We start from the raw sequence: 20,017 nt of genomic DNA, 5'->3' as shown, positions 1-20,017 counted from the left end.
TTCCATGTCTTTGCTATTGTGAATAGTGCTGCAATGAACATACGCATACATGTATCTGCATAATAGAATGATTTATATTCCTTTGGGTATATACCCAGTAATGGGATTGCTAGGTCAAATTGTATTTCTGGTTCTAGTTCTTTGAGGAATGGCCACACTGTCTTCAAAATGGTTGAACTAATTTACGTTCCCACCAACAGCATAAAAGCATTCCGATTTCTCCATATCCTTGCCAACATTTGTTGTTTCATAACTTTTTAGTAATCACCATTCTTACTGATATGAGATATATCTCATTGTGGTTTTGGTTTGCAGTTATTTAATGATCAGTTATGTTGAGCTTTTTGTCATATGTTTATTGGTGCATAAATTTCTTCTTTTGAGAAGCATCACTTCATGTCCTTTGTCCAATTTTTTTTTCCCCATTTATTTATTTTATTGCATTTTAGGTTTTGGGATACATGTGAAGAACATGCAAAATTGTTGCATAGGAACACACGTGGCAGTGTGATTTGCTGCCTTCCTCCCCATCACCTACATCTGGCATTTCTCCCCTTGCTATCTCTCCCCAGCTTCCCACCCCCCACCGTCCCTCCCCTATTTCCCCCCATTAAAAATTGGACATAATACACCATGGAATATTATGTCCAATTTTTAATGGGGCCGTTTGTTTTGTTTCTTGTAAATTTAAGGTCTGTGTAGATTCTGGATATCAGACCTTTGTCAGATGGATACATTGCAAAAATTTTCTCCCATTCTGTGTGTTGTCTGTTCACTCTGATGATAGTTTCTTTTGCTGTGCAGAAGCTCTTTCTTTTAATTAGATCCCATTTGTCAATTTTTTCTTTCGTTGCAATTGCTTTTGACGTTTTTGTCATGAAGTCATTGCCCATGCCTATGTCCTGAATAGTATTGCCGAGATTTTCTTCTACGGTTTTGTAGTTTTGGCTTTTACATTTAAGTCTTTAATCCATCTTAAGTTAATTTTTGTATAAAGGTGTAAGGAAGAGGTCCAGTTTGAATTTTCTGCATATGGCTAACCAGTTTTTCTGGAATCATTTATTAAACAGGAATCTTTTCCCCATTATTTGTTTTGGTCAGGTTTGGCAAAGACCAGATGGTCGTAGATATGCCATCTTATTTCTGAGATCTTTGTTCTGTTCCATTGGTCTGTGTGTCTGTTTTTGTACCAGCACCATGATGTTTTGGTTACTGTAGCCTGCCAGTATAGTTTGAAGTCAGGTAGCTTGACACCTCCAGCTTTGCTTTTTTGTTTGTTTGTTTTGTTTTTGCTTAGGATTGTTTTGGGTATATGGGCTATTTTTTGGTTCCATATGAAATTTAAAGTAGTTTTCTTCTAATTGTGTGAAGTATGTCAATGATAGTTTGAAAGGAATGCATTAAATCTATAAATTACTTTGGGCATTATGGCCATTTTCATAATATTGATTCTTCTTATCCATGAGCATGGAATCTTTTCACATGTGTTTAAATTCTTATTCTTATTGATTTTAGTAAATTAAAATAGGAATAGTGTTCTTTTTATAACATTAAAATATCCTTTGTTGAGAAGTAATTAACATATAGTAAGCTTCATCTTTTTAAAATTACAATTAAGTTGTTTTCAGTATGGGCATATGGTTCAGTGATCATTGCTATTGTCTAATTTATAATATTTTCGATACTCATTTGCTAATCCTATTAGCAGTCAGTCTCCCAAACCCTGGCTAATTTACTTTCTGTCTCAATGAATTTGCTTATTTTGGACATTTATGTATATGGAAACAGAATCTGTATTTTTTGTGGCTATCACTTAGCATATTATTTTTATGATTCATTCATATTGTAGCATGTAACAATGCCTCATTTCTTATAATAATAAAATTCAGTTGTATGGATATAACATTTTATGTATCATTTCTGACCTAATGAAAATTTGAATTATTTTCACTTTTTACTGTTATGAACAAAACTTTTAATTATGTTTATGTACAAATTTTTGTGTGGACATATGTCTTCTTATGTCTTGGCTATATGACAGTAGAAATTCATAATCACGTGGTAACTTTATATTTAACATTTGGATGAACTGCCAAACTGTTTTCCAAGTTGGCTGCCACATTTTAAAATCCCAACAGCAACATATAAAGATTTCAATTTCTCCACATAATAGCCAACATTTGTTGTCTGGTTTCTTTATTTTAGCCATTCTAGTGGGTGTGAAATAGTATCTCACTGTGATTTTGATTTGCATTACTTCAGTTCGTGATGTTGGGCATCTTTTGTATGCTTATTGGCCATTTGTATGTCATTTTTGAGGAAACATCTATTAAAATCTTTTGCCCATCTTTTTAAATTAGCTTGTCTTTTTCTTATTGACTGCTGGGTGTTCGTAGTATATTCTGAATACACATTCTTCACATATATGTAACTTAAATTTTTTTATCTCATTCTGAAGGTAGTCATTTTAGTTTCTTGATTTTGGCCTTAGAAGCAATTTTTAAAAATTTCAATAACATTCAGTTTATTTATTGTTTATCATGGATGCTTTTGGTGTCTTATCTAAGACATCAAATAATTCAAGATTATGAAGGCTTACTTTTATTGTGCTTTTTCATTTTTAGATTATTCATTGCTGCTGCATAGAGATAAAATTAATTTTTGTATATTCATCTTGTATCCTACAACATATCTGGGCTGGTTTATTAGTTCTAATAAGCTCTTCATTAATTTGTTAGGATTTTCTATATATACCATATGTCATCTCTCAATTAAGATAGTTTCAATAATTTCTTACATCCAAATGCCTTTTTTGCTCTTGCCCAAGTTTTCTGTTTAGAAACTCTTGTATGATGTTGGATAGAAGTGCCTAGGCCAGAGATCTCGTTTTTAGGTTTTTTTTTGTTGTTGTTCATGAAAGAAGAATTTAGTGTTTTACCACTAATCATGTTGTTAACTGAGTTTTTCATTCATTTTCATATATGAAATTTGAAAAAGTTCTTTTCTATTTCTAGCTTCTTGAGTACACTCAACATAAAAACATGCTGGAATTTATCAAATATATTTCAGAATTGATTGAGATGATGATGTGGTTTTCTTCCTTTCATCCATTAATATGGTATTACATGAATTGAATTTTGCATGTTAGAAAATTTTTACAACCCCAGGAGAAATCCCACTTATTCCTGATGTGTAACTGTTCTGTATGTGACTGTATTTTATTTGCTAATACTTTGATGACGATGTTAGCATCTCAATCTAATAAAGGTTACTGGTCTGTAGTTTTTTGTTCATGTAAAGTTGGTTTAGGTATCAGTGAAATATCATATAGAATCATTTTTGAAGGATTTATTCCTATTATATTCTTTGAAATATTCTAAGAAGAAACAATATCAATTTTTCATATACTGTTTCAAAGAATTTACCAGTGAATGTATCTTGGCTTGAGCTTTTCATGGGAGATTTACTATCATTATTATTATTTAATTCAGCTTCTTCACTTTTTTTGGTCTGTACAGATTTTCTAATTCTTCATTCAGTTTTGTGTCTTTTGAGGAATTTGTCCATTTTAGCTACGTGACCTAATTTTTTTGGTATACAGTTATTCGTAGTATTTCCCTTTTAACCCTTTGATCAATTTTATTTTTGTAAGATCTATTTCACGTCCCCTTCTTCACTTATTATTTTGGTAATTTGCGTGTTAGCTCTTTCTAGTCATTCTAGCCGAAGTCGATTTTATTAATGTTTTCAAAGAACCAATTTTTGGACTTGCTGTGGCTTTTCTATTTCTCTTTTATTTATTTCCTGTCTAGTTTTTGTTATTTTCTTTCTTCTGCTTGCTTTAGGGTTAGATTTATGATTTTTTGGCTTCTCAATGTGAATAGTTAGGTATTGATCCAAACATATTTTACTCTTTAGTATCGGCATTTACAGTTGCAGATTTCCCTGTAAACACTGTTATAGCTGTAAAAAATCAACTTTGGTTTGTTGTACTTTCATGTATATTAATCTCCAACTCCCTCCCATATAATCTCTTCCACCAACTGGTTATTTAGAACTGTTATTTAATTTCCACACATTTGTAAATTTCTCAATTTTTCTCTTATGAAATTTTAATTTTACTTTATTCTGCTTGAAGAATGTATTTTATATGACTCTAATGATTTTAAATTTATTGAGGCTCATTTTATGGCCTAACACATAGTGCATTCTGGAGAATCTTTTTGAACTTGAGGAGACTATATCTACTATTTCTGCATGGAGTGTTACATAGATTTCTGTTAAATCTAGTTTAAATGTAGTGTTCACATCTTCCATGTGTTCACCTTCTGTTTAATTCTTCTATCCATTATTGAAAGTGAAACCTGCAGTTATTTCTAATAACGTTTTCTATTTTTCCCTTCAATTCTGTCATTTTTTTTTGTCTAACATTAACATAATCATTCCAGCTCTCTTTTGGTTGTTTATTTTGGTCAGGATTCTCTAGAGAAGCAGAATCAATGGGATACAGATGATAGATATCTATAGATGTAGATGTAGATAGATTTTTTTACATAATTTCAAATTTTATTTTAGCTTCAAGGTGTACATGTGCACGTTTGTTCCATAGGTATATTTTGTGATGCTGAAAATTGCAGTATGATTGACCCTGTCACCGAGTTACTGAGCATAGTACCCAATAGTTTTTCAACCCATTGCTCCCTCTCTCCACCCTCCCTTCCCATATAGCCCAGTGTCTATATGGAAATTTTCTTATGCCTATGAGTACCTATTGTTTAGCTCCCACTTATAAGTTAAAACATGTAGTATTTCATTTTCTGTCCCTGCATTGTTTTGCTTGGGATAATGGCTTCCAGCTTCATGTATGTTGGTACAAAGGATATGATTTTTTTAAGGCTATGCAGTATTCCATGGTGTATATGTATGACATTTTATTTTCCGATACACTGCTGATAGGCTCCTAGCTTGATTCCATATTCTTGCTATTGTGATACTGTTGCGGTTAACATATGAACGTAGGTGTCTTTTTGGTTGAATGATTTGGGTTTTTTTTATTGTTGACTTGAATGGCAGTTCTATTTTTAGTTCTTTGAGAAATCTTCAAATTACTTTCCACAGTGACTGAACTAATTTAGATTCTCATCAGTATAAAAGCATTCATTTTTCTCCGCAGTATTACCAACAGTTGTGGTAAGGCTTTTTTTTTTTTTTTTTTTTTTTACTTTTTAATAATAACCATTCTGACTGACAGAATATGGTGTCTTATTGTGGTTTTTATTTGCAGTCCTCTGATGATGAGCAATGCTGAGTATTTTTCATGTTTGTTGGCCACTTGTATGTCTACTTTTGAGAAATGTCAGTTTATGTCATTTGCTCACTTTTTAATAGGGTTTGTTTTTTACTTGTCAATTTGTTTAAGTTCCTTATGCATTCTGGATATCAGACTTTTGTTGGATACATTGTTTGCAAATATTTTCTCCACTGGATAGTTTGTATACTCTGTACTTTATTTAAATATATATATATATATATATATATATATATATATACACACACGTACACACACACACACACACACACACACTCTTTATATATATACATATATACATGCTTTATATATATACATATATATATGCTTTATATATATATATATGTATGTATGTATGTGTATGAGCATAGTACCCAATAGTTTTTATATATATATATATATATTAAAAAAGTATATATATTTATATATATACATATACTTTATATAAAGTGTATGTATACTTTATATAAATACACATAAAGTATATATAACGTATATGTGTGTGTATATATATAGTATATATGTGTATATATCTACATATATTTTATTGCACTTTAGGTTCCAGGGTACATATGCAGAATATTGTTATGCAAAACTCTTTAGTTTAATTAGATCCCACAGTTTAATTTTTGTTTTTGTTGTAAATGCTTTATAGAAATTGCTTTTGAGCAACTTAGTCACGATTTGTTTTCCAAGGCCAATTCCCAGAATCGTGTATTCTAGGTTTTCTTTAGGATTTTTATAGTTTGAGGTTTTATATTTAAGTCTTTAATCCATCATAATTTTTGTTTATGGTGATAAAAATGGATCCAGTCTCATTCTTCTGCATATGGTTGGCCAGTTATTGTGGCACCATTTAATGAATAGGGAGCCTTTCCACTTTGCTTAATGTTTTTTTCATTTACTTTGTTCAAGAGCAGTTGGTCATGCATGGCTTTATTTCTAGTTTCTCTATTCTGTTCCATTGGTCTATGTCTGTTTTAGTACTAGTACCGTGCTGCTTTGGTTATTGTAGCCTTACAGTAGAGTCTGAAGTTGGGTAATATGATGCCTCTGGCTTTGTTATTTTTCTTAGACTTGCCTTTGCTATTTTGACTCTTTTGTGGTTCTATAGGAATTTTAGAATAGCTCATTCTAGTTCTGTAATAAATGACCTTTATAGCTTGACAGGAATAGTGTTGAATAGGTAGATTGCTTTGGGCAGTATGGCCATTTTAATGATATTGATGCTTCCAGGCCATGGTTATGGAATATTTTTTACTATTTGTTTGTATCATATATAACAGGGAGTCCCCAAACCCTGGGCCATGGACTCATACTGCACAGCAGGAGGTGAGTGGTAGGTGAGCAAGTGAAGCTTCATCTGTTTTTACAGCCACTACCCATCACTCATATTACTGCCTGAGCTCCACCTCCTGTCAGATCAATGGTGGCATTAGATTCTCCCGGGATCATGAATTCTATTGTGGACTGAACATGTAAGGGATCTAGATTGTGTTCTCCTTATGAGAATCTAATGCCTGATGATCTGTCATTGTCTCTTATCACTCGCATTTGGGACCTCCTAGTTGCAGGAAAGCAAGCTCAGGACTCTCACCAATTCTACATTAGGTGAGTTGTATAATTGTTTTATTATGTATTACAATAATAATAATAGAAATAAAGTACACAATAAATGTAACATGCTTGAATCATCCCAAAAAATCCTCCCCACCTCGTCTGTGAAAAAATAGTCTTCCATGATACAGTCCCTAGTGTGAAAAAGTTTGGGGACTGCTTATTTATAATTACTTTTGGCAATGATTATTGTGATGGTTAATATTGAGTTGATCATCTGTGATGACACTTTTGGCAGTGTTTTATAGTTCTCCTTGTAGAGATCTGTGATGGTTAATATTGAGTGTCAACTTGCACTGTATTGAAGGATGCAATGTATTGGTTTTGGGTGTGTCTATAAGGGTGTTGCCAAAGAAGATTAACATTTGAGTTAGTGGACTGGGAGACAAAGACCCACCCTCAATCTGGGTAGTCATCATCTGATAACTGCCAGTGCAGTTAGAATAAAGCAGGCAGAAGTTGGAACGATTTGATTTGCTGAGTCTTCCAGCCTTCATCTTCATCCAGTCATCCTGTGCTGGATACTTTCTGTCTTTCAATATCAGACTCCAAGTTCTTCAGCTTTTGGACTCTTACACATACACCAATGGTTTGCCAGGGGCTCTTGGGCCTTTGGCCACAGACTGAAGGCTGCACGGTTGGCTTCCCTACTTTTGAGGTTTTGGGACTTGGACTGATACACCACTGGCTTCCTTGCTCCTCGGCTTATAGATACCCTATCATGGGACTTATCTTGTGATCATGTGAGTCAATTCTCCTTAATAAACTCCCTCACACACACACACACACACACACACACACACAGATATATATATGTAAAACAAGGATGCCCACGCTAACCACTCCTATTCAACATAGTACTAGAAATCCTTGCCAGAACAATCAGGCAAGGTGAAGAAGTAAAAGGTATCCACACACACACACACACACACATATGTGTGTGTGTGTGTGTGTGTGTGTGTGTGTGTTTTATGTCAATTGTAAATGGGATTATATGCTTTATTTTGCTCTCAGCTTCAATGTTATTAGTGTATAGATATGCTATCTAGTTTTGTACATTGATTTTATAGCATGAAACTTTACTGAAATTGTTTATCAATTCCAGGACCCTTTTGGTGGAGTCTTTGAGGTTTTCTAGGTATAGAATCGTATCTTGAATGAAAAGAGATAGTTTGACTTCCTCTTTTCTTATTTGGATACCTTATACTTCTTCATCTTCCCTGACTGAACAATCAGGATTGAACAATCAAGGATTCCAGTACTATGTTGAATAGGAGTGGTGAGAGTGGGCATCCTTGTTTTATTCCAGTTCTCAAGGGAAATGCTGCCAGCTTTTGCCTATTAAATATGATGCTGTGCAGTTGTCAGAGATGGCTCTTATTATTAACATTTTGAGGTATGTTTGTTCAATGTCTGGTTTCTTTAGGGTTTTTATCATGAGGGCATTTTGGATTTTAATGAGAGCTTTTTATGTATCTATTGAGATGATCATTTTTAATTTTTGTTTTTAATTCTGCTTACATGGTGAATCATATTTTAAAATTTTCATTCCAACCTTGTATTCCAGGAATGAAGCCTATGTGATCATAGTGAATTAACTTTTTGACATGCTCCTGGATTTGGTTCGCTAGTATATTGTTGAAAATTTTTACATCGATGTTCATCAGAGATATTAGCCTGTGGTTTTCTTTTTCCCTTGTGTCTTTGCCAGGTTTTTATGTCAGAGTGATGCCAGCTTTGTAAATGAGTTAGGGAGAAGCCCTTCCTCTTCAATTTTTTTTTTTGAATAGTTTCAATAGGATCAGTAACAGCTCTTATTTGGACTTCTGGAAGAATTCAGCTGTGAATCCATCTGGTCCAGGGCTTTTTTTGGTTGGTAGGTTTTTTATTACTGATTCAATTTTGGAACATGATATTGGTGTAATCAGGATTTCAATTTCTTCCTGATTCAATCTTGTGAGATAGTGTATTTCCAGGAATTTATCCATTTCCTCTAGATTTTCTAGTTTATACACATAGAAGTGTTCATAATAGTCTCTGAGGATCTTTTTTATTTCTGTGGGATTGGTTGAAATGTCACTGTTTCGTTTTTTATTGTGCTTATTTTTATCTTCTCTCCTTTTTACTTCAAGTAGCTAGCAGTCTATCAATGTAGTTTATCCTCTGAAATAATACATTTATGGTTTAATTGTTTTTTTTTTTATAGATTTTGGGGGTCTCAATTTCATTCAATTCTGCTCTGCTTTCAGTTATTTATTTTCTTCTGCTGGCTTTGTGGTTAGTTTGTTCTTGTTTTTCCATTTCCTCTATATGTGATGTTAGATTGTTAATTTGAGATCTTTTTGACATTTTAAATAGGTATTTGGTGTAATGAACTTTTCCGTCATCACGACTTTTGCTGCATCCCCTAGATTTTGATATGTTGTATCTCTATTTTTATTTATTTTCAAATATTTTTCTTTAAAATTCTGCCTCAATTTTATTGTTCATCCCAAAGTAATTCAGAAGCAAGTTGATTAATTTCTATGTTCCTGTGTGGTTTTGAGAAATTTTCTGGGTATTAATTTGTGCTTTAATTCTGCTGCAGTCCCAGAATATTTCTGGTATGATTTTCATTTTTTTTTTTTTAATTTATTGAGACTTGCTCTATGTTTACTCATGTGGTTGATCTTGGAGTATGTTCCATGTGCAGATAAGAAGAATGAATATTCTGTGATTGATATGAGGAGTATTCTGTAGATGTCTATTAGAATGGTCAGGTGGCATAGTTAAGTGCAGAATTTCTTTGTTAGTTTTTTGCCTTGATGATCTGTCTAATGCTGTCTAGTGGGGTTTTGAATTCTCTCACTATTGTTGTCCAGGTAAGCTTTTTGGTATATCTAGGAGTATTTGTTTTACGAATCTGGGTTCAGAAATAGATTTTTATTTGGATTAGCTTATATGATAATGGAGACTGGCAAGTTCCATGATACGCAAGGTGAATCAGCAAGTTAGGCACTATGGAGCACCAGTTCCAGTCTGAAAACCTGAGCACCATGAGAGCTGATGGTATAGAACTAGTATGAAATATGGCAGGCCAAAATACAGGTCGACAAAGTCTCTCAGTTAAAAGGCAATTAAGCAGAAAGAATTCTCTCTTAACCAGAGGAGAAACACCCTTTTTCCTTTTTTTTTTTTTTTTTTTTTTTTTCTTTTTTCAGGCTTCCAACTTAATAGTTGAATGAGGCTCACCCACATTAGGAAGAACAATCGGCTTAACTTATTCTACTGATGTACAGATTAAGTTCATCAAAAAACATCCTCACAAAAATACTCAGAATGATGTTTAACCACAAATTGGGTGCCCTATGATCCAGTCACATTGTCATATATGATTATCACATATGGTATTATGGTATTACTTTTCACCCTATTATTTTAAAACTGTTTGTATATTTAGATCTAAAGGGAATTTCTTGTAGTTAACATATAGTTGCAGTTTGATAATTTTTTCTTTTAACTTTTATCTTAGGCTCGGGGTACATGAGGTGCAGGTTTGTAATATAGGTAAAGAACTCATGGGGGATTGGTGTGTAGACTGCCTCATCACCCATGTATGAGGCATAGGAGCTTGTAGGTATTTTTTCTGATCCTCTCTCACCTCCCACCCTCCATCCTCAAGTAGACCCTAAGTGTCTGTTATTTCCTTCCATGTGTCCATGTGGTCTTGTTATTGAGTGCCCACTTACAAGGACAACAGGCAGTATTCGGTTTTTTGTTCCTGCGTTAGTTCACTTGAGATAATGACTTCCAGCTCCATTCATGTTGCTGCAGAGGACATAATCCTGTTCTTTTTAATGACCGTATAATATTCCATGGTGTATATGTACCACTTTTTCTTTATCTAGTCTACCATATGTGATCATTTAGGTTGATTGCATGTCTTTGCTACTGTGAACAGTGCTACAGTAACATATACATGCATGTGTCTTTATGGTAGAATGACTGATATACTTTTGGACATATACTCAATAATGGGATTTTTGGGTTGAATGGTAATTGTTATTATTTCTTTGAGGAATCAGCACACTGCCTTCCATGATGGCTGGACTAATTTACTCTCCCACCACCAGTGTATAAGTAATCCTTTTTCTCTGCAATCTTGCCAGCATCTCTTTTTTTTTTTTCTAACTTTTTACTAATAGACATTCTAACTCATATGAGAAGGTATCTTATTGTGGTTTCATTGCATGTCTCAAATGATTAGTGATGTTGAGCATTTCTTTTATGTTCTTGTTGGCTCCATGTATGTCTTTTTTTTTTTTTTTTTTGAAGTGTTCAAGTATTTTGCCCACTTTTCAATGGGGTTGTATGGTTTTTGCTTGTAAATTTATATACATTCCATATAGATTCTGGCTATTATATGTAGCTAGAAGCATAGTTTCTAAATGTTTTTCCCCATTCTGTAAATTGTCTGTTTACTCGGTTAATAGTTTCTTTTGCTGTACAGACACTCTTAAGTTTAATTAGATCTCATTTGTCAGTTTTTACCTTGGTTGCAATTGCTTTTGGCATCTTTGTCATGAAATCATTGCCAGTTTCTATATCCAGATGGTATTTCCTAGCTCAGCTTCCAGACATTTTATAGTTCTAGGTTTTAAATTCAAGTTCTTACTTCATCTTGAGTTGATTTTTGTATATGGTTCAAGGAGGCATCTGTTTTCAATCTTCTGCATATGGCTAACCAGCTATCCCAGCACCATTTATTGAATAGGAAGACCTTTCCCCATTGCTTTGTCAGTTTTGTCAAAGATCAGATGGTTTTAGGTGTGTGGCCTTATTTTAGGGTTCTTGATTCTGTTCCATTGGTCTATATGTCTGGTTTTGTACCAGTACCATGGTGTTTTGGTTACTGTAGCTTTGTAGTATAGTTTGAAGTCAGGTAGCATGATGCTTCCAGGTTTGTTCTTTTTGCTTAGGATGCCTTGGTTCTTTGGGGTTGTTTTTGGTTCCAAGTGAATTTTAAATAATTTTTTCTAGTTCTGTGAAGAATGCTATTGGTAGTTTGATAAGAATAGCATTGAATCTGTAAATTTTGGGGGGAAAGCATGGCCATTTTAACAATATTGCTTCTTCCTACCCACAAGCATGGAATGTTTCCCCATTTGTTTGTGTCATTTCTGATTTATTTGAAGAGTATTTTATAATTGTCATTGTAGAGGTCTTTCATTTCCCTACTTAGCTGTATATCTAGGTATTCTTTTTGTGGCAGTTACAAATAGGATTGCCTTCCTTGTTTGGCTATTGGCGGGGAGGTTGTTGGTGTATAGGAGTGGTACTGATTTTTGTACATTGATTTTTTTATCCTGAAACTTTGCTGAAGTTGTTTATCAGCTCAAGGAACTTTTGGTGAGACACTATGGAGTTTCAAGTTATAGAATCATGTTATTGCAAAATGAGACAGTTTGATTTCCTCTTTTCCTATTTGGATGCCTCTTATTTCTTTTGCTTGCCTGATTGCTCTGGCCAGGATTTCCATACCATGTTAAATGGGAGTAGTGAGAGAGGACATCTTTGGCTTGTTCCAGTTTTCAAAAAGAATGCTTCCAGCTATTGCCCCTTCAATATGATGTTGGCTTGGGGTTTTTAAAGATGCCTCTTTATTTTTAAGTATGTTCCTTCAATGCCTAGTACTTTGAGGGTTTTTAACATGAAAGATGTTAAATTTTATTGTAAATCTTGTCTACATCTATTGAAACAATCATGTGTTTTTTTCTTTAGTCAGTTTGGTTCATTTTTTCACTGAGCTATTTTGTTTTTTCAGCTCCTGCATTGTTTCTTATAATCCATTAGCTTCTTTGGATTGTGTTTCAGTGTTCTCCTGAATCTCAGTGATCTTCATTCCTGTCCATATTCTTAATTCTATGTCTGTCATTTCAGGCACCTCAGCCCAGTTAAGAGTCCTTTCTGGAAAAATAGTGCATTCATTTAGAGGAAAGAATATACTCTGGCCATTTGAGTTACCGGAGTTCTTACACTGGTCCTTTCTCATCTGTTTCTGCATTTTGTTTGTTTGTTTGCTTTTAACTTTGGTAAAAATTAATTAAGTGCAGTCAGTAAACTTATATTTCGGATGTTTTCAGAGGGCTGATGCTTTGTGCAAGACATTTATTCATAGCTGAATTTTTGTTTTTGTTTTCATAGGGGAGTATGATAGCAAAACATTTTTGCTGTTGAAGTTTTGCACTGTGAACTAGTAGGTGGTGCTTAAGCATAACGATCAGTAGGTAGCCTCTTGCTCAGTCACGTTGCACCTCTGTATTTCCTCGTGTTTGCAGCCATGCTCCCTCTTAGGGCTCTGAAAGTGGACTTTTCACACACTGCTGGCTGCAGATCTCGGCTTGGCACTCTTGCGCAGCACACTGCAGCTCTGGGGTGATCTTAGGCTTTATATTCCCTCCCAAGCTTGGTGGCAGCAAAGGAAAGAACCTTAGCAGTGGTGGATGAGAGTCTTTCACTTGTCTCTTGAGGCTCCACCCCAGAGATATGTGGAGCAGCAATCAATTAGTGATATTGGCCCAGGATGGTACAGCTGTTGTATGAGCCCAAACTGGGGAGGGGTTGCCTGTTTATGAGCAGGGGGTATGGGTGGGATTCATGGGAGACAGATTGGCCTCCTCTACGTGGGGCAAACGCAGCTTCCTGGAGATGTGGATAAAACACTCAGCATCTTTATTCCTTCCATAGTCCAAGGGCAGCAAGGGAAGTACCACTGCAGAAGGGTTTTGCTTGCCCCTGGTAGCTCTACCTCCAGGAAACATGGAGCTGCTCCTACTGAGACTGTTCAGCCCGAAAGTGGAGCAGCTGTACTGCTGGCCTGAGCTAGGGGGTCTGTTTGTTAGGGGTTGGGGCATGAAGGGATCACATGGAGAAGAGACTGGGCTCCTCTATATGGTGGCTGTTATGTGCTATAAGTTCAGGTGAAGCCTTCAGACTCTTGCTTATTTCCTTAGACCAAGAGAAGCAGGGGCAGAACCATTTCTGTGGCAGTGGCAGTGGGGTTGTTACTTGCCTCTGAGAGACTCTCCCCAGGAAAACTGAGAGCTACCACCAGTGGGTATGCTCAGCCATGGGTCGGGCAATTGTTCTGTGGTCCTGAACAAGGGGCCCAGCCTGGTGAAGAGCAGCAGTTAGGTGTTCCCAGGGAAGACAGACTGGAGTCCTCTCCATGTGGTGGCTGCAGTGTGCTAGAGGTTCCAGAGTATTGCATAGGCCCTTAATTCCTTCCCTAGCCTGATGGCAGTTAGAGTGGTACCACTGCGTCTGCAATGGCAGAGGAGTTGTGGGTTGACTGGTATTTTCTCCTTGGAGAAATGCCGAGCCACCTCTGAAGTGTTCAGGTGAAGGCAGGGTAGATGTGTTGGAGACCCAAGTTAGGAGGCTGCAGCCAGTAAGGAAATGTAAGGACAGAGATCGGCAAACAGTCCTGCCACTTTTCCATAGGGCACCTGCACTGTACTGGGGGTCCATTCTAGACAATAGTCACTGGGGACTCTTCAAAGCCTGAAGGCAACAAAGGTAAGGGCTTCAAAACAGCAAGTATGGTAGTCCACCTCACCTTCTGGAAGCTCCATTTCCGGAGGTGCAGAGCTACTACTGTCATGAGAGCCCACTGAGGGTTGGCTGCTGCTGCAGACCAGTGGGTCTTACCCTGCGAGGTGCAGTTGAATTGAGTCCTACAGAACATGACTGCTCAGTTCCCTGGTTTTAGCCCCCTTCTTCAGGGCCTATACAGGAGCCTAAGCACCCCCTTTGCTGGAGCTGCAGCCACTGATGCTGGAATGCCCAGGGATGCAAGGCTCCCCGGATTCCATGTGCACCTAAGAAGTGGCTCTGCCCATACTGTATATAACTCTGCATGTCAGCTGGAAGGCTCTGGTGGAGTGGGCTCACAGGGGGATCTCCTGATCCCAGGCTCACAAAAATCTATAGAAGAAATGTGGGTCCCTGGTATCTCTCATTCACTCACCTTTTCACCATGGAGGGGTTGTCTCCCCTGGCTCTGTGCCACTCCTGGGTGTGTGGTCGTCCTGTCTTGCTGCTCTCTGTTCTCCATGAATTGAGTTATCAAATTGTTTCCTTGATGAATCCCAATGTGTTGGCCTGGATATTTTAGTTGAAGATTTAGTATTTACTTGCCATTCTCTCTTCTCTCTGTGAAAGCAATGTGCACTACGTCCTTCTAGTCAGCCATCTTATCTTTTTCCCCAGTTTGCTTTTTCAGAAATCATTATGCCAATATCTGCCTCTAGATTGAAGTATTTTGTCAGTTTACATTTAAAGTACTTATTGATAAGGTGAGACTTATTTTGCCACTTACTATTGTATTCTACATGTCTTATGTCTTTTCTCTTCTTTGTGTTCATCCACTACTGCCTTCTTCTGTGATAAATACATATTTTCTGTTGTACTAAATTATTTCCTTTATTTTAATATACATGGATATATATATTTTTTGAGATTTTTTTTCCTAGTGGTTGTTCTAGTGATTGCAATTAATATCTTCAATCTGTCTTGTTTAGATTAATTCCAAATTAACTTCAATATTACACAAAATTCTTTCAATATAGTTCTCCGTATCCTCCTTAATAGTCTTTGTTGTCATAACATCTTTATGTATCATAATCTATCAACTTAGCTTTATCATAATTGCTTTTTGCAAAGATCTTTTAACTTACATATGAAAAGGTTTTAATCAAAAATACATTTTTACTGTGTTTTCTATTTACCTATGTAGTTTCCTTTACCAATGCTCTTTATTTCTTCATATGGAATCAAGTTACTGTCTGATGTCTGTTATCTCAGCTTAAAGATCCTCTTTAGTATCCTTATATGATAAGTCTGCTGGCAACAAATTCCCTTAGTGTTTTTTTTCTCAATATGAAATGTCTTAATTTGTAATTTTTGCTGCCTTGTTATTTACAAGGCTCCTGTGTAACAATTTTATGAAGTTCTGACAACCGTAAATTATCAGTTGGAAAGTGCTGCTCTAAGTTCATTTTAAGTATAAAATATTTCCCATGTTAGAATGACAAAACTCACCCATTTAAAGTCACTGCCATATTGAACAAAAACAAATCTAATACTGGAGGAATGTCTGTTTTACAACCTGTCTTTACATTACCTGATTTGATCTTTAAGAACACCCCTGTGAAGAAACAGGACATGTGAAATAAATTTCCCTGTCATCGACTTGGTAATTTGTTTAAATTGAGTTTTACCTCAAGGTCATATATCTCTTAAATTGTGAAATGCTTCCACTACATTAAAGGATATCATTTTAGAAATTCTCAGTATTTCTGTGAGAGCCCTTCATTTTGTGACATTGTTAACAGCAGGAGTTATAACGTCTCTTTTTTTGAAGGTGTATTTGTAGTCACTATGCTCATCTGGCTTTTATGAATGCATTAAGTTAGTCATAAGTAAAAATAAGTTAATTCAGTTCTTTTGAATAAAAAGGAAAGCGGATTTTCTCAGTTCAGAAGAATAAAGACACAAGTTTACTCAATGAGATGTAGTTACAAGATGGTGTGGCTTACTTCTAGCATGTACTAACATCTATTTTTAAAATACTTGGAGATTTTCCCCCTGTTTTTTGTGAGTGAAAATCTGGTAGTTATCTCAATTTGATATTAATTGCTAGTAACAGCCTCATGATTGTGCCTAGTGAAGGAAGATAACAAAAGAGAATGAGAGAAGGGAACCTTTCAATAGCAGCTCTTAGATTGTGTGAATGAAAGAATCCCAAGAGGAAACCGTAGTTACAACAATTAGCCAAGAGTGATTATACCACAGAAAACAAATATCCCACTTGTATTCTAACACTAACTAAAAGACAAGAAAAAATATTAAGGTAATGCAAGGTCTTAAACAAAGGGCATGGTTATATTGTCTTCCTAATAAGAAAGAGATCTGTTCTTATCATATAGGACATAGTATCTCCAGAGCTCTTCTCCTGCTGATCAGGGAGGATGAAATGTTTCTTGAAAGAATACAAAAATTATTTTCATTAGGAAATCTGGCAGTTTAAGATTCCATTAAGGCAGAAAAAATTAAGTGCAGAACCTGGAGTGTAGATCGAAAGAGCAAAGAAGGAATGAGAACGTGTAAATATGTTCTACGCTAGATCTCCAACCAATATGAGAATCTCCACAGTGAGAGAGATTCTGGGACTGATGGAGAAGCTCTAGGTTTGAGGTAGTTGAGGCTAACGGAAGTATAATAATAAACGTATAGGAGAGTATATAAATATGACAAAGGAAGAATATGAGGAGAGGCAGCGTATTTTTGGAGATACAAGCAAGGCTTCTCTTACAGAGGGAGAGGTCAGCCAATGTGGGTTGGAATTGCTGGAAGGAAGACCCTTAAGATTTATTATATGATCGTCTGCAATACGAAGACAATGGTATGTAGTCTAGACATAGACATTAAGGACGTCAAGTGTTTTCTAAGATTATTTTTTGGGCTGACAGACTTTCTATACCTGACAACTGATTGATGCCTATACTGATATTAATTCACTCTAAAGGAAATTGTAAACCACTCTAATTACAAACTATGTATGGAAAGTTATTGTATACTGGAGAGACTGTACACTGTGTCTCAGTATATAATCATCTACTTTTCCTCTGATGCTTTAAGCTAGTCATATTGCTTATTATCAGCCTCCTGCCCACCCTACCAGATACCTCCTCCTGTCATTAGTGTCAGACCTTCAGATCATATTTGTCTCCATCTGTCTCAGAATTCTTTTCTCTTACTCCAAATACACTCTAGCCTCTTACCTTAGCTTTTTCAGATTTGTATATATGTAGCCTCAACCTATGTACTTTGATATTGTAAACCAAAATTACATTCTAAGCCCCGCCCCACCAACCATCTAAATGGACTTCCTCCTCAGCCAGGGATCTTTTAAAATTTAACCTGAGAGACTGTTTTAGGCCACAAGGGGAAGTGGGGGTCAGATATGCCTCATTCTACTTCTCTGGCATAACATCACATAACAAATAAGAAATCAAAAAAATTTAAACTCAAATATGTTTCCTTGCCTTGTCTTGAAATTGCCCTGCAAGGTTTGTCTCTTTGAGAAAAATCTACATTCTGTAGAGAATCTCCTTTTCCCTTTCTTCTTTCCAAATCCAGAAGATAATCAATAAGAGTCAGGTACCCTTTTAAGTCCCATAGGAAAATATTTTACAACACGTTCTCTCTGAAGCCTGCTAGCTAAAAGCTTCCTCTGCACAATAAAACTTTGGTCTCCACAATCCTTTAACTTAACCCAAACATTCCTTTCTATTGATTCCACGTCTTTGGATAAACTCAACCAACTGTCAACCAGAAAAAAATTTTTTAAATCTACCTATAAGCTGAAAGCCCCTGCTTCCAGTCATTCTCCCTTTCTGGACCAAACCGATATATTTCTTAAATGTATTTGACTGAAGTCTTATGCCTCCCTAAAACAAGCTGCACCATGACCACCTGAGCACATGATGTCAGGACTTCCTGAGGGCTGTGTCATGGGCCATAGTCACTCATATTTGGCTTAGAATAAATATCTTCAAATATTTTACAGAGATTGACTCTTTTCATTGACAATACTGTCTACCCTTTTCTTCAGATCATATACTCTATTATTTGTTTATATTTATTCGATGGAGTTTCACTCTTGTTGCCCAGTCTGGGGTGCAATGGTGTTATCTCAGCTCACCGAAACCTCCACCTCCTGAGTTCAAGCTATTATCTTGCAGAGTAGCTAAGATTACAGGTGCCTGCCACTGTGCCTGACTGATTTTTTAATATTTTTAGTAGAGACAGGGTTTCACCTGTTGGCTATTCTGGTCACAAACTAACTCCTGATGTCAGATGGTCCACCTGCCTCAGCCTCCCAATGTGCTGAGATTACAGGCATGCACAACCATACCCAGCCCAGAGCATATATCCTCTTGAGTAGGAGTTGTCCTTTTCTCATTTCAACTTCAGGAGAACTATCCTCTGATGAATAGTCATTAGGCCAGCTCTCAGACTGGCCAGCCTCAACCCTAATTTTGTCAAAAGAAGTAAAGACAATGGACATAACAGAGTTAAATAAAACCTAAGAAGAACACAGAAAATGGAAGCAATGTATTAATGCATGCGCTAATCTTTATGAGTACGAAATTAACAGATGTTTAAAGAGAAAATGATATTTTAGGAAGATGGACTTATTTGAATAAAGTTGTCTGGGTCTTGAAGTGCACAGCGTTTTAAGAACAATGAGTCATCTATTGTAAGGGAAATATATTGAACATGTGCCAAAGGACTTGCTCTGAGATTAAGTTGAAAATACAGATTAGTGTCAGAACCTAAAGTATCTTGAATGCTATGCTAAAACATGTTTACTTTCACTACTGATAGTAGACGCCTCTACAGGTCACTGAGCATAACTAATATGATCATGTCTGTATTTGGATAAAGCAATTTTGTTACCAACGCACTATATAGTATTTGAAGAGAAAGAGATCAATAAAACTATTGTGATAGCCAAATAAGAGACAAAAGTATCTTGGGCAATGACGTGGCAATAGAAATAGAAAGGAGAAAAAAATTGAAATATTTTGAAAATCAAATAGCACTAAGATGTTTTCTCAGATTATGGAGAAAAGACAGATATAACAGTGACATAGCTTTCTATATTTAATAAGTGGTTCATACCTTCTGTGATAGAATATTAAAAAAACTTGAGATATATCATTTCAGGTATGTCTAGTATGAAGTATATATTTAGTATGAGGATTAGCATATATAAATATCTAAAGACAAATAGAAATTCAGTTCTGCAGGTAATACAAAAGGGAAGTCATCTAGAGCTATTGATATGGACATGTAAATCTAGAAGGATCCTCGCTTCCACAGTACAGAAGCAGCTTATTTTCTAAGTGCTAATATGTTGTATTGTTTTTGAGACAAAGTCTCACTTTGTCACCCAGGCTGGAGTGCAGTGTCACAATGTAGGCTCACTGCAGCCTCCACTTCCCAGGATCAAGTGATTCTCCTACTTCAGCCACCTTAGTAGCT

The 20,017-nt window shown here is 35.8% G+C and overlaps 1 protein-coding gene across 3 annotated transcripts in view; it reads left to right on the top strand.

The window, feature by feature from the left end:
* CCSER1 (coiled-coil serine rich protein 1) overlaps positions 1–20,017 on the top strand; it is a 1,343,925-nt gene that overhangs the window by 1,246,314 nt on the left and 77,594 nt on the right. The window lies entirely within an intron of this gene.

This window comes from Sapajus apella, unplaced genomic scaffold, assembly GCF_009761245.1.
Source record: "Sapajus apella isolate SASKATOON/1434 unplaced genomic scaffold, GSC_monkey_1.0 scaffold45, whole genome shotgun sequence".
NCBI classification, from domain to species: domain Eukaryota; kingdom Metazoa; phylum Chordata; class Mammalia; order Primates; family Cebidae; genus Sapajus; species Sapajus apella.
Note: the sequence above shows the minus strand (reverse complement) of the source record. Positions and strands in the feature narration are given on the sequence as shown.